Source organism: Thunnus thynnus, chromosome 14 (assembly GCF_963924715.1).
Source record: "Thunnus thynnus chromosome 14, fThuThy2.1, whole genome shotgun sequence".
Classification (NCBI taxonomy): Eukaryota; Metazoa; Chordata; class Actinopteri; order Scombriformes; family Scombridae; genus Thunnus; species Thunnus thynnus.
Window position 1 is genome coordinate 7,600,249 of NC_089530.1, and position 14,902 is coordinate 7,615,150.

At 37.7% G+C, this 14,902-nt stretch overlaps 1 long non-coding RNA gene across 1 annotated transcript in view; it reads left to right on the forward strand.

The window, feature by feature from the left end:
• LOC137196727 (uncharacterized) overlaps window positions 1–14,902 on the forward strand; it is a 66,798-nt gene continuing 51,896 nt past the window's right edge. Inside the window, exons 1-3 of the long non-coding RNA XR_010931307.1 lie at window positions 1–193; window positions 2,732–2,850; window positions 8,712–8,795. This is a non-coding gene — a long non-coding RNA (uncharacterized lncRNA). The remainder of the gene's footprint in view (window positions 194–2,731; window positions 2,851–8,711; window positions 8,796–14,902) is intronic.

A 14,902-nucleotide genomic window follows, 5' to 3' on the forward strand; every position in this document is an offset into this window, starting at 1 on the left:
AAAACACAACAAAAATGGTCACACGCGCTCACGCACAAAGACGCGCGCGCACTACACTGGTTTTAAATGTTTTAAAATGTAGATAAAAACATACGTAACTATGACAAAAAGAACTGCGCAAGAGATGTGGAAAAGAAAATACGAAACATGTTAAGAGGAACAAAATGTGTTGAGTTGCGGGTGCATTTTACAGGTAAGAAGCTGTAACGAGAGGCTAAACACAGGTGAATTATTTTTGGGTAACACACTCTCTTCTGTAAGACACGTTATGTATGTGTGTGTGTGTGTGTGTGTGTGTGTGTGTGTGTGTGTGTGTGTGTGTGTGTGTGTGTGTGTGTATGCGTGAGTGTGAGTGTGGGTGCACTTTACTTGAGAGAGGTAAATCATACAAACATGGGAAGTGCTTTTGTCTCATGAGTGGGACATGGAGGTACAGATAGGCCTAAGGGATTCACTTGAATGAACACAGACATGCTTGTCACCCCACTTGACAAGTGCATCTTAACCAAACACACCTGCCTATGTTGGTTTTATCGTCCTGCTGCAACCAGTGCAGTGTGTACACACCGCTGGCCTGAGGCTCCGGCTGGGCCATCCATCAAACTGAGATTATTGCACTTATCTAGAGTACATCTCTGAATGAAATGCTAAGGCTTAGTGAAATATTAGGCTGAGCAGAAATATAAGTCAGATAGCATTTAATACATGTGTGGATCTTACCCTCATGTTTTGCATTAACTGTTGTTATAAACATTAGGTGAATAATTACAGTACAATGTAACTGTAAAGGATCCTTAAAAATGGCTTTCTAGCAAATCTAAAATGAATTATTTTTTAACATGTATTTTTAATAATTGAAATACACTTTAATCATTGTATATGTTTTGAAAATTCAGTCACACACCGCTTGTCTTTTGGTTTATGATTTATTATGAAATGTATTGGCATTAAAACCCCTTTATATTCTGTATACACATTATATTTCCTCTTAAGTAGCTTTAAGAGAAATCATCCAATTGAACACAATCTGACAGTATCACATGCAGTATATTTTCTGTGTCAGTTTATTCCTGCTCTTCATTGAAGCTTCATTATGTTGACACTGAATGAAGTATTCAAGCCCAGTTTTGTATGGATGCACTATTCCAAAATATTCAAGGCGTCATTAGTCATAATTTTGTGCACATTTGCTCAAAATTCAGTTTGACATATTTGTTTGTATGTTTGAAAATTTTAAGATCTTCTCTAAAATTTGGGGTTGGACTATAAGATGCTATAAATATGACAAGTGTCAGATATTATGCCATATACTGTGGTAGCTATTTCTTTAATATCTCTCAGTGCATTATGCTATTGCGGACAATGTTGCAAATTAATAAACACGACTGATTTATGGCAATATTTATATTTTTATATAATTGTTGCATCGATGTGATAATTGCCTTGATGCCCAACTATTTAAGTCACTGGATTTGGCAAAAAACAGATTTTATCCACTACATGCAGTATGCACAATGCACTTGTTTTCCAGAAAATTCACTATATCCCAAAATATATTGGAAATTATTGCAAAATTTACATGTAACAAGATACAGGACTTTATCCAAATCAGCCAATCTGACTAGAATTTAAAATAAGATTCTGTTTCGTACAAAGTTTGGCTGCAAAGCCTGAGTTTATAATGACTGTGCGTCAAAGTAAAATTACAAGAAAGCATTTTGAAGATTTGATTGACTTTTGATCTTGTTTATGGTGGCCACAACGGACAAAGATTTAAGACAAGCAAAACCTGTAATGAGGCCACTAAATTTTATTTACAATCAGAGACAAGAGGCGATAAAGCCTCTCATCCTATTAATGGTATCTGGTCAAACTGTTAGAAGTCTTAACACTGCACAGCTCCTGTGTGACTCCCAAGTGTTTGTGATTTATCCGGTCCCATCACTAGTCACATTCCTCTCAGAAATATTTTATTATCTATTGTGGTTAGCAGTGTCGTGTTGAGCTGAATGAAATAACAACCAGAGGCATGCATGTACACCACCAGGGTCATGACACGCTTGCTTAATTTGACAATAAGTCAAACACTTTCATATATTACCCTCTATAGGAACATAATACGACTGTACTGCTCCTTTGTGAGATAAAACATGAAAGACTGCATTCCAACATCACCTGTATCCTTTTATTACTCTCCACTGGTAGAGAATACATTGGTAAATTAGAAAGTAGTAACGTATGGACTCGGTCTGCTTTCCAAGGGAACAATGCTGAAGGTCATAAACTGTCCAACATATAAGTGAACCTGCCGGCACGGCTCCGTCCACATGTTGAACCATATTATCTGTGGCCCCTAACGGCCGCCATCCACTCCGTGCACATGGTTCTGGTTTAGGCCCCTTTCTTTAACACTATATAGGTTGTATTACATTTATTAAACACTTTAAAAAATCTCTGGCTGCAAGATTGTCCATCTGTTGAGGACAACAGAAAATATATGAAAGAGCCATGAGGTGCGTCGGGGAGAGGGGAAACAGTTGTGATGTCAGAGCCGGTCTTAATGTGGTGCAGGTCTAAGTTCTGGACGGATGACTGATTTAAAAGGCCTAGCTTTTAGCCGAGCGAACAGTTAGATCACAGATGAATTTTAATAAAAAAAGAAGGAGAAAGGCACACAAATCACCTCTGCTTTGCTCTCAGGAATGTTTTTGTGCACCGCTTTGATATATAGGTGCAGATGTGCGACTGCAGCGTGACGAGCAGAGCTAAAAAGGGCTGCTAAGCTGGGGAAACATGTCAGCCCGGTGACTCCCTAAAGGCCCTGATTTCTACCTTGTAACCTCAAAAAGAGTAAGTGAAACTAACACCAGAAAATCTACAACATCCACAACCCACTGGTCAATGAGTTCTGCGTTTGCTTGTTGATTAATCACTGATTTGGATATTTAAATATGTTGCTTTAACCACAATTTTGCTATTATCGTCAATGAATCAATTTCTGAAATACAGACATCTTAAACCTCACTACTCTTGAATCTAGTCAAATAATTAGAGCAAGTTTGTTTGTGCAGGAGGTGCTCCTTCCTGCATGTCAGTCATATTATGTGCACAGCTCACTACCCTCAACCCAGTGATTACACAGGATGTCCTCTGGTGTACCATACTGGGCTACTAAGACAAAATTTTGCAAAACAAAGCATACAGTATTTCTTGGTGGATTCGGGGCTCTGCCAAGGCTGAGTCTTGTCCCCAGTTCGGGTGGTTACGGAGTGTGTCGGTGCAGCTAAAGATTCGGGAGTGTCTATGTTGGTGACCTCAGAATTGCATGTTTGCTTTTTACTGTATAATTCTGTTGGCTTTGTTGTGCTTTCACATCCCAAATCCAGCACACTGGAGTGAAAAGTGATATGGATGATATGATGGGCCATCAAATGCAAATCTGAGCTCAAGGCACTCCACAGAAAAAGACTCACCTACGCCCTTACTGGGTGTTCAGACTGAAAAACAAAAATACTAGCAGCTGTGTTGGTGGGGGCTTGTTGGTTCAGGTAAAAGAGAGACAATGAAATGTGATCCCGGAAGGCCAGAGTGAGTAATAGATCTACGGGTATTAAGGCTTATCAGATGCCAAAACCAGTTTTGGTGTCTGATAAGCCAAAGCGGTTTATGTCTATGTCCATGAGACAGGTTTTCACAACCCTTGAAAGTTTTTTCCACAGTTTCAATTTACCATCCACCAGTAAACAGAAGAAAAAAAGCCATTCAAGTCACAAAGTAATCTACCAGGTATGTGCGCTTGTACGTATTTGATTGGCCAACACAGAAGCCTGTTGGAGGACTCTGAATTGTGTTGCCGGACAACACCGTTGTAGTTAGAACAGAGCTGCTACCCAAGGGAAGGTGTTCAGCTATCCCAGGTTCTTTTTCATGAGTGAGGTTAAAATACAGCATTAGATCAGCATCCTAATTTATCAGTCGATCTAGGTTCTAACCATCACTTACGGTCATTAGCTTTTAGAGAGCAAAAGAATGAGATCATGGACACAAGTGGCTGAGGTCACCCTTAGAAACAGGATGAGGAGCTCAGAGATTCAAAAGGATCTCAGAGTAAAACCCCTGCTCCTTTACATTGAAAGGAAGCAGGTGAGATGGTTTGGACATCTGATTGAGATGCCTCCTGGATGTTCTAAGCATGTCCAACAGGCAGTTTCAGAACATGTTGGAGGGATTACATGCCCCATCTGCCATGGGAGGACCTCAGGATCACCTAGGAAGAGCTGAAAGAAGTGGCTTGGTGCTGTAGAGGGATGTCTGGGAGAGTTTGCTTAGCTTGCTGCCACCACGACCCAAACCAGGAGAAGTGGAGGAAAATTAATGGATAGATTCCTCTTATTTCTGTAGTAATAAGTAGTTCAGTATATTTGTGTGGGTTTGAAGCATTTTAGCATCACAAATTCTGCAAACTCCAACAAATCTGTGTACCTGAAGAACAAAATATGTATTTTATCAATGCCTGTCAAAGAGACATATATATGTTCCTCAAACCATAAGTTTGTGGAACTAAAACATAAGGCACATTAAGGAAATATGGCCTTCATGACTGGTCATCTTCACTTTTGTGACTGTGTCAGGAAAACATAGCATAGGCTATTTAAGGAGAATACACACATCTCAAATGGCATGAACTAAACATGGACTTTTGAATGCACATAATGAAAATAGAAATTAAACAACAGCTTTCCTAATTAGAAGCACTGTTATTTCAGTAATAATTACAGACACTGATAATAACAGTTGTACTTTGTTAATTTAAAGTTTCTAGTTTACACTGAAGTAGTAAACAATGCATTTCAAATTAATTCAGCTGATTCAGTGTTTGTGTATGATCAGATATAGATACTGTCTCTGCAACCACCTACTGATTCACATAATTGCTGTGGCCACATATTTGATACATTACGCTAACTAATCTCTTCATTTCTGTCTGTTTCAGGAGAAACAGCTTATTTTTTTTATAAATGCAACAAGAAAGGAAATACAGATAGTAGCCTCTCTGTGTACCCGTAGGCCTCTAAATTAGTGCATTCTTACATGCACAGTTTAATGTCAGCAGCACACTCTGAGGTCATGTTTAGCGGGTCAGGCGAGCAGGTGTCCACCCTGCACCCTTATGAAAAGACTCTACCCAGGCCAGAGGAAGCACCCACATGTGTATGCCCTGAAGTCAGCCCCATACAGGATGAAATAATTCATCAGAACTGTTCAGAAGAGACATTGTGAGGCAGAGTTCAGAGGCATGCTAATGACAAGAGCATGTTCGCACAGAAAAGGAAAACTGTCAGCTCTGAATGAATTGGGAACGGCAGAAAAGAGGTTAGGCCATTTCAAACTCCTTATATCTTTGTATAATCCATGTAGAGGGCTTGTTAATGTCCGGAAGAAATTGGTGGTTTTGTAGCAAATGATTTCTTCAGTCCAGTTTTACTGTTGGATATTACAAGATGAAAAATACTGTAGAAAGCATGTTGCTACTTTATCATTTGCAAATATAATATATGAGCTATTTTTCAAACCATGCTGCTGAAGACAGAATTTTCCATAGTCAACATAAAAAGTAATCATCCCACTGCATTTTACAGTGAAATGATTTAAAGTAATGAATGTAAAACATGCACTTAATGAGTCTCTCCAGATTAACATTTTTCTAAGAAAGTGGAAAGTACGGTGCGCCAGCATTTGCATAGCCAATAGGATATATGTGCTTATATGTTAACTGAGACATTTATCATGTAATACATATACTGCGTTTGGAGAGACTGTGCATTAAAACACACACACACACAAATATAAAGTAGTGTTTTACCTTAGCCCCACCGAAAACATGAGTGGGATGTATCATTACGTTTACCAGTCTTCAAAGCTAGAAGCAGAATGGAATCAGCTTATTACCAGTTTCTACAAGGATAAACATCCCACACAACCACTCAGTCTGCACAGTTTTATAGCAATTTGCCTATATTAAGTATCAAATTAACATTTTCTTCTACACACAGATACACATTTATCACAATGTAGCAAGTCAGACTCGTTGTATAGATAAAGATGAAACTAATGATTCCTGTAGAGACACTGTTCAAGTGCTGGGCAACAACCAGGGGTATATACAATAAATAAGTATTGATTAATATGTCTAAATTTGAAAAGTATCCACAGCATTTACCATATGAGCAGGAAATCAAATATGATTAAATTAATATTTAGAGACTGCATACCTGCAAACCAACTGCTCAATCTTCTAAATTTGTTATTTTAATAACAAATGAGATGTGTAATGTGTTTGTGGATCTGAGTAAAAATACTCTAAAAGGTTGAAAATTTTAAATACATATATATGTGTATATATATGTATATATATATATATATATGATTATTATCATTAATAATAATAATAATAATAATAATAATAATAATAAATCCTGTCCAGGAATATTACATTTCAAAAAGCAAGTGAATAATTATTTTTGTGCTAATTCAAGTATGTTTGAATTATTTATTTGAATATTGGATGTAATTTGTAGGAAGTGTGTATAAAATAGATGGATCTTGAAACAAGAAACGTGGGGCGAAATGTATTTTATTTCTGAGGTTATGAGTTATTGACCAATAGGTAGAGTGTTTTAAAATAGCTGTGTTTGTCACTGTTGGATCCAGATCTAAACCAAAATCTAATTGTTTGTTACCTTGCCCATTGTCCCAATTTTCTATCAAAAATCAGTTTTTGAAATATCCTGCTAACAAACAAACAAACAAACCGGACTGAAAGTGTCGATGCATGTCTGCGTTAAAAGCTGCAATGTAAATCCACCAAGCCTAAGTTTGCGTTATAGATTTGGATAACATACAGACAGACAGTGAAAATTAAGACACATGTATTAATACAGCAGCTGTGCGCCTTAATTGTCCATAAAATGTGTAAAATGTACACTAAATCTGATACAATAATAAGTATGTTTTTTTAAAGTGCAGGGGCTATTTTGTAATTAAATGGGGTTTGTGATGACTGTGTTGCTATAAGTCACTGTAAAGCAGGTAAATGTGTTTCCTCAGCCAAACGTGCTCTATAACAACCCTGACTATATCCTTTTTTATTAAGTGAGTCATATTGTAACCTTTTATTACCAAAAGTTCAATCTTCTTAAATTGGCCCTTTATCACTAAACACATGTTTCATGGTGAAGGTTCACCATGTACCAAGTACATGGTGAACCTGAATGAATAATCTACCACAGACATGGGAATTCTACCATTCATATTTTCTCCCAAAACCTCTTTTAAAGGTGCCTCCAAACACCATCACCTCACCACCATTATCCCTCACTGAATATAGCGTAAAGCAGTGAATCTATGTGTGTGTTACGGAGACATTAGAGCCAGCAGTAAATTACCAGACAGCTGTATAGATCAGAAAGCGATTGTACCACAGAGATGAGTTACAACATAACTCTAAGTAACAACTAAATAGTTACACACATGCCCCCTGGGTAGGTGTAAATCATGTAATGTAACAGAACTCACTAAAACAGCACTTTTTCTGCCACATAGCATCATTTTTTCATTAATTGCTGCCATTTTACAACACAGTAATCCATTTGAGACCTAATTTATTGATGATATTTCAAAATCAATCCAGCTTACTATGATGTGCTACGGTAGCAAATGGCTCATGCCAGCTTACTCATAGCTGGTGCATCCCAGTGCAGCTGAGATCACCAGCTGATGCTCCGACAACATCGGTGCAACTTTCCAAACAGGCGTTATTTGGATGAACTGACCACATATTAGGAATCTAAATGGTTACTTTCTTGCCTGAAAAAATATTAAAACTTAATGAGGTGATGTATTTACAGTCCTACAGCGAAAAGTACAGCTGCTTTCAGCCTGGCTCGTCTCCACCACTGCTACTCAGGGCAGCGCTACTTCTTCTGCCTTCCAGGTTGGATGGAGGGCAGACTGGACGCTACAGTGACTCACTATCACCTCTCAGACACAAATTGGTATTACGAGACAGTTCGAGCCGGACAGGGCCAGGGCTAGCTGCTTAGCATGCTAACTTTAGTAGATATCTCTGCAACACAATACATAGACGTCTTTGACATAATGTCAAAACTGTTATATTTTCACATTCTGTTGATATTTTTAATTCATTTTTGAGTGCTTTAAACTAAAATTATGGCAAATCTTACACATTGTACAAGGTCTGTATTTGTGTGTATGCAGTGACATGGAGATAAAGAGTGCATCATTACACTGTAATAAATTCAGCAATTCATACCAAAAAGCTTCAATATAACCCTAAATGTTTCCTCTGCAGCATAATATCAGGAAGGTCATGAATGAAAAGATAATGTCCCCCCATCTTTGGGTAATAAATGCCCAAACAGATGACCTTTGTATTCACTCTGCTAAAGGCCATGGAAGTGTGAACCCCTTCACCCTGGAATGACACATTTCAAAGATTACACTGTGGATGACTTGTCAGGTCAGATGATACCTGCCATGATCTGCCATGTACCAGTATCAGTACCTCAGTAGCTTTGATGATCAAGAGTATAAATCCCCTCGCAATTCCCACAGGATCAAGAGTTGATTCAAAATGTTAACCCACAAGACACAAAATATTCATGAGTGTAATTTAAGTTTTTGTGTTTTAGGGACGGTGCGTGGAGTCACCATGGATGTCTCAGTGTCTGCTGAAGGTATCTGGTCATTGCTCCCTGGAGTCGTTTCTCACTCAGGTCAGACACACTGCCGGTCTGTCAACATCCCTCTTGCTCTTCTTCTCCAGCACATGTCACTGACACTTTCTAATCTCCACACACTACATCTTGTTGTGTGTAAGTGCATTGAGAGCCACTAGAAACCGGAGTCAAATTCCTTGTATGCGTAAACATACTTGGCCAGTAAAGCTGATTCTGATTCTGATCTTCATATGGGTGAACTATGGGTGTCCTCTAGATGTCGTGATTACGGGAACTTTAGCATGTTCACCACCGTTTGTTTGTTTATAGTATGTTTAGTGTTTAAATACATTTTAGCAGTTAGAAGAAAAGTGTATTTTAATTGATATTAGCCCTGTGAGGCGATGGCATACTGATAATTGGGAAATAATTTTTACATTGTCAATGTGACAATAAAGGTCAAGGCCTATGATGGAGAAATGCTGAAGTATTGTCTAATTTTTGTGTTATATCAACCACAAAAGGTTACCCAGATGACATTAAGCAGAGCTGACATCTCTGATTGGCAATTTGAGGCTCATGACCTTTTGTGATGTACACAGTCGGTACTATACTGTGATTTCTTGATATTAAATTACTCCTTTTAGAACATCTCTTCCTTGAGAGAGTTTCTTAGTATTTCTGTTCATTTTTTTAAGTCAGTGGAGGTGTGTGATTCAGAAAAGCTTCCTCACTGCTTCTACGCAACCACAGCTACCTTTAGTAAGAGTTGGAAAGGAAGGACAATGATGTCTTTCATCGCTGTTACACGGACACACATACATAGATACTGCAGATCATCCAAACATGATGCAAACACAGAATTTATGATCAAAAACTACTTGTTAAAATAGGTAATCAATATATTAAGTTTTATGGATGAACATGCAGCACAAGTATATGTTTCAGCTCGGCTCCAGTGGGACCATTAATAATGTCAGAAACAAGCTCTATCCACATATGGTGACGGCACACCTGACAGTTAATCCCATAAATTTGAATTGATTCTGATAACAACGTTGTGCACTTTAAGCCTTCCCATCTGCTCGTAAATAGTTATCCATTTTCAATTATGAATATGTTAAAAACCTAATTCTAATGCCTGCAAAAAAAAAAAAAAAGTCACATTCAAACACGTCTTTTGCCACAAATATGCTATTTTCCAGCAGAAAGGCCAATTTGATGCTCATCATGTGCCCTGGTGTACCTAAGAGCTGTTTAAAGAACATCAATGCAAAAAGGGATTAAATATTCCTGTATTTTGCTAATCATTTATGAAATGCATAATTATCTCAGCCGCTTGTTGAGTGGATTAGAAATCATTGATTCTCTCTCTCTGTCTCTCTCTCTCTCTCTCTCTCTCTCCCTCTCTCTCTCTCTCTCTCAGTGTATATATAGTGTCTACCTAACCCTTTCAAACTCCCCAATAGAAATATTCTGGATAATACGTACGTATATAGTTGGCAGAGCGGCACTCTGGTTCATATTTCATGCAATGTGAATGACTAATCCATGAAACGTGTGGGTGGGATGATTAACACAGACACCAGCACTGAAAATATGTTTGCTTTGAAACTCTGAATGTGATATGAACATGAAACTATGAATAATTGGCAGAGAAAGGGAGCCTGTGTAGATTTAGAACTCAGAAACGCAGTTTATGACTAATTGTGTTAAGTGAAAATAAAGTGCACTTTTGTTCCTGGGATAATTAGCTTTTCAATGTTGCGAGGGTGATTGTGAAGCCTCTCCTGGGCTCTGCTGCTTTTGGAGTGAGCCCTCTAGCTCTCCCATGGGGTAGTAGCGCTTGTTACATGCAGCCTGCAGGCCAGAGGAGAGGAGAGGCAAGGCACTTGTTAAGAAACGAGTGTGTAAAACAACAACTAATCCTGTGCAGAACAATATTTTGTTCTGACTTGTGTTCATAGTAAAATTTTCAAACTATGTTAATGTTTTTCTTGGTAATTTAAGGTTTTTTTTAATTAAATTTAAATGCAAATATGTGAATATACGTTACAACTTTCAAGAAATGCACAATATTAGGCGCTTCTATTAGATAACAATCATCAATTAAGTTTATAATGTAGAATAATTCTTGGTAAAGCAGATGTGCATGTTTATATATTTTTTTTAAAAACCGCTGCAGTGGTGCAGCAGCATTTGTTAACACTCTTTTTTGGCATCAATGCATTTTAGACTGTTTCCCTTGGTATAATAAATATTTTTTTTATTTGTAAGCAATGTACCCACAGTTTTGGTCATAGATAATTTGGTGTCTTTGTGGGTTTCAACAAAGTCGCATTTCAAAGACATTTTCACTATTAATAAATACCTTTAGATAACATTAATCCAATCCACACATTTAAAGCAGTATTTATAAATGTGATTAAGCTACTTCACAGTACTTAAAGTTCTTTTACATGAGGTGTTTACTTTATTGTGTGTGTGTCTATATGTTTCCTCAATACTTTTGTTTATCAAGATTTGGTCCAGGACTAGCATGTGTAGTGCTGGATAATTAGCATCAGTTATTGAAAACGTGTTCAAATGTAATTAAAATTTATTCACATAGAAAGGCACTGTTAAAGAGGTTTTAGGGAGCGGGAAATTTGGTTTTAGAAAGAGGAGAAGGAAGAGGAGGATTTAGGAGAAGCAGAGGACAAAATAGGTGGCAGTGGGGAGAGAGGGAGAGAGTAATTACTTGATGTAAAGGCCACAAACAGAGCGCCTGCTGTCGCTGAAAAATCAAATCTGTCAGCAATTAGAAGGAGGCCAAGCAGCACTTGTCAGGAGACAATGGGGCAAGAGGAGAGGGGGTTAGCAATTATTAGAGCTGATAGAGTACCTTTATTTATCTAAACAGCAGGTTAGTTGCCCAATCTCCTCCTTTGTCACTTGTTGCATATGTGAAAGGGGCACCACTTAATCCGAATAGTGTTCCTTGTGGCAACCAATGGGTATTATACCCGGGCCAAGAGCTGGAGAGGGCTGCCTTTCAGAGAATGGCAGAATAATCCAGGGGTTGATCTCATGCTCTTGCAATGCTTCCTTTGCTCAAAGCGCTGATCAGGATCCCTTACGTTTGAAGCTATTTATTAGAAGTTTAGGGAGGGGGGGGCACTAGTCTAAAACATGTAGTCACTATCAAAGACTTCTGCTCCTTGAAGGGGCAAAAGCCCACAGAGTCTCAGGGAAGGGATTTGAGATGTTTGGGGCTTATTTTCATTTAAAGCCAACTGCAAATACAGTCCACAAACTCAGTGGTTCTCACAGAAATATATTTGCATCATATAAACTAGTTAATGAAAGACTGTAATGTTATTAAGTGGTGGCTCAGGAGGGAATATTCTGGAAGCAAAGGGCTCTTATTAGTGGTTGCTTAGAATGTAAACTTCTCAATTAATGTAGAATTAATTAATACTTTGAGAGAGAAAAACTTGACATGTTCTCACCTGAGGTTTGACACTGTTGGAAAATGTGTTAAGTCAGTTTAATATGAAAATATAATGATGAAAATATAATTTTCTTCTTAGAAACTACCACACCATCTTCAACAATACACATAATGTTTCAGTTGACGACAGCACGTTCCTTTGCGTATATTGATATTTATTTATTATAAATGTATCATTTATTCCTATTAATTTCCCTAAAAATACCTATCTTGAAAAAAAGTTTCTTGCACTTTGTAAAGTTTAATGAGTGCAAACCAGTTTGATGGGTGCTGTGTCTCCAGTGTTTATAGAAGCAGTGTAACACTTATGCCAAATTAATGTTTTCTCATTGTGTCTATTAAAAGGTAAAACTCGTTCATGCTGTTAATTGCATCAGTATCTCTCAGGTGCAGAATGCAGAAGCTTCTCGGCAGTTTTACATCAAGCAGCAAGAATAATTTAAGTTTGACAAAGTCAGCAATAGTACGAGAAAAGAAATGGGTTGGAGTGACCATAAATTATTAGATAAATTGTAAAGTTTACGCTTCTTTTAAAAAATCACATGGAAGAACTTGTGTTAATAATTAAGACCAAACTGAGAATTAAACTATGTAATTTGCAGATTATGTGAATTCGTTCAATTAATGACGTGTGTGTGTACTTGTAATGTTTCTTACTTGAACTGTGGAAGTTTAAGTGCTGAGAAACATCAGCTCATACGCACAGAATCTTATAATGTGGTTGATAACTCTTTTGCTGACACAGGCTAATTTTCTCAAACATCCCTAACTGGAGAAGAAATTAATACTAAGTTCACTCTCAAGCGCTCTGTTGCATCAACTCTTCAATTAAAATTCAAATTGGAAATTTTATTAATAATGTTTCAACTAACTTTGAGAATAGCAAGAATCTGCAACGTTTATTTGAAGTGTCGCTCTGAGTAAGGAGGTTATAGTTTCAAGATAAGTCAAAATGTCCCTCTAATATTGAATATAAATATTTTTCATCTGCCTCTATGGAGCGCCTGAAATTGCCTGAAGAGCTGAAAGTCATTCACAATGTGTTTGCGCTAAATTACAGTAAAGTTATTCCTTTCTGTTGCCTCCTCAGTAGCGCCCGGACACGCTATCTCCACATACACGCTCACTAAACAGCCCTCCTCACTTCTGGCATCTACCTCCTGAATCGTAAAGAGGAGAATGTTTGTGGTGATACAGTCCAATTGTCAATAAAGTATGCAGAGTCTAGTAAAGTGGTGTCTTAAGTATTCCTTTATATATGGAATCCAGATGTGAAAAATATGAAATCCCATAAATCACTGGAGGCTGATTAGTGCTCTACATTTGGCCATTGAAAAATACATAAGTACATCACTCATGGCTCAAAGCAGATTTCTGGAGATTACAGAGTTGCATATTTTCTAAATAGTGACAGGTTTTAATGTGGTTTACAGAGCGCTCAGATGGGAGAACAAGCAAGCAAGATTCATAAACTGGAGACTCCGACGTCTTATTCTTTAAGTCGACGTTTAGGTATTTGCCTGTTTCCCACACATATAAACATGTGCTTCTCAGATATATCACTGACATGAGACTGAGCATGTGAAGAACTCATTTGTATTTACTGGTAGGTATGAACTGAAACTTACACAAAGCCTTCCTACACATCTATTTATCTGTTTTCAAGGCTGGAAAAAGAATGAAAATATTCACGTGGATTTGGGAGTTCAGTTGGTGATGTTCTCTCTTTTTTTTTTTTTTTTTTTTGCATAAAAAATAAATCTAATACTCTTTCCACCTTAATTTGAAGAAAATTTTGCCTGGTTGGAAACTTTGTCGAGGAAAATTTGTGGTCATGGAGAACACATGAAGAACATTGTTTCTTTTCTTCAAAATGCTTTCACAGCTTAAACAAATTTAATAAGACTTCTTTTGACTGACAGGAGAGCGCTCTCCCACAATGTCTTCTTTTTGCTATCACATTCCTCGTCAGCAGCTGTGCGCCGTTTTGAATGAGATGAAGACTGAAAATCTGCGCAGCACACACACACTATCGACTTGGAACAAGTGGGACTTTTATACAAGTCTCCGTTGGCCTGAATGTGCTACTCATGACACATTTCAGAGGTGTTATTTTGTGTCATATAGAGTTTTGTAGATTCAGTCGGTGCACGGTACAAGCGACAGTCATATCACAGCACACGTTGTTAGACGGTGTTTTTGAGTCAAAAATGCTTCAAATCAATCAGTGACACTTCCTTTAAAATCAATTAGAATTTTACTAATCTGCCAATACATATTGCAGTTATTAAAGGTTTTGTATTTGCGTTCCCGGAGAATGCTCCGCTGCACAGGAAGTGACACATTTTACATTTCCTGAAGCAGCAGCATGTTTGTGATAAAAAAGAGGAACTTGTTAGCATGAACAGTGACTGCTAAAAGAAAAGAACACCACCTGTAGTGAGTCAAAAATAAAAGGAAAAGACAGCATTGTACCGCCCACAGGCAAGCACCAAAGATATCTCACAAATAAAACAATAATTTCCAGATTAATACTTAAATTTGTCGTCAATGGAGATGGTTTGCTAAGTTTTCCAGCGCTGTGTCTGAGTGCTAGTTATATTCATCAGGTTTCCCAGCTCTCAGTGAGTCAGAGGCACAGTGGAGGTCTGTGCAGGTGGCACGGCTGTAG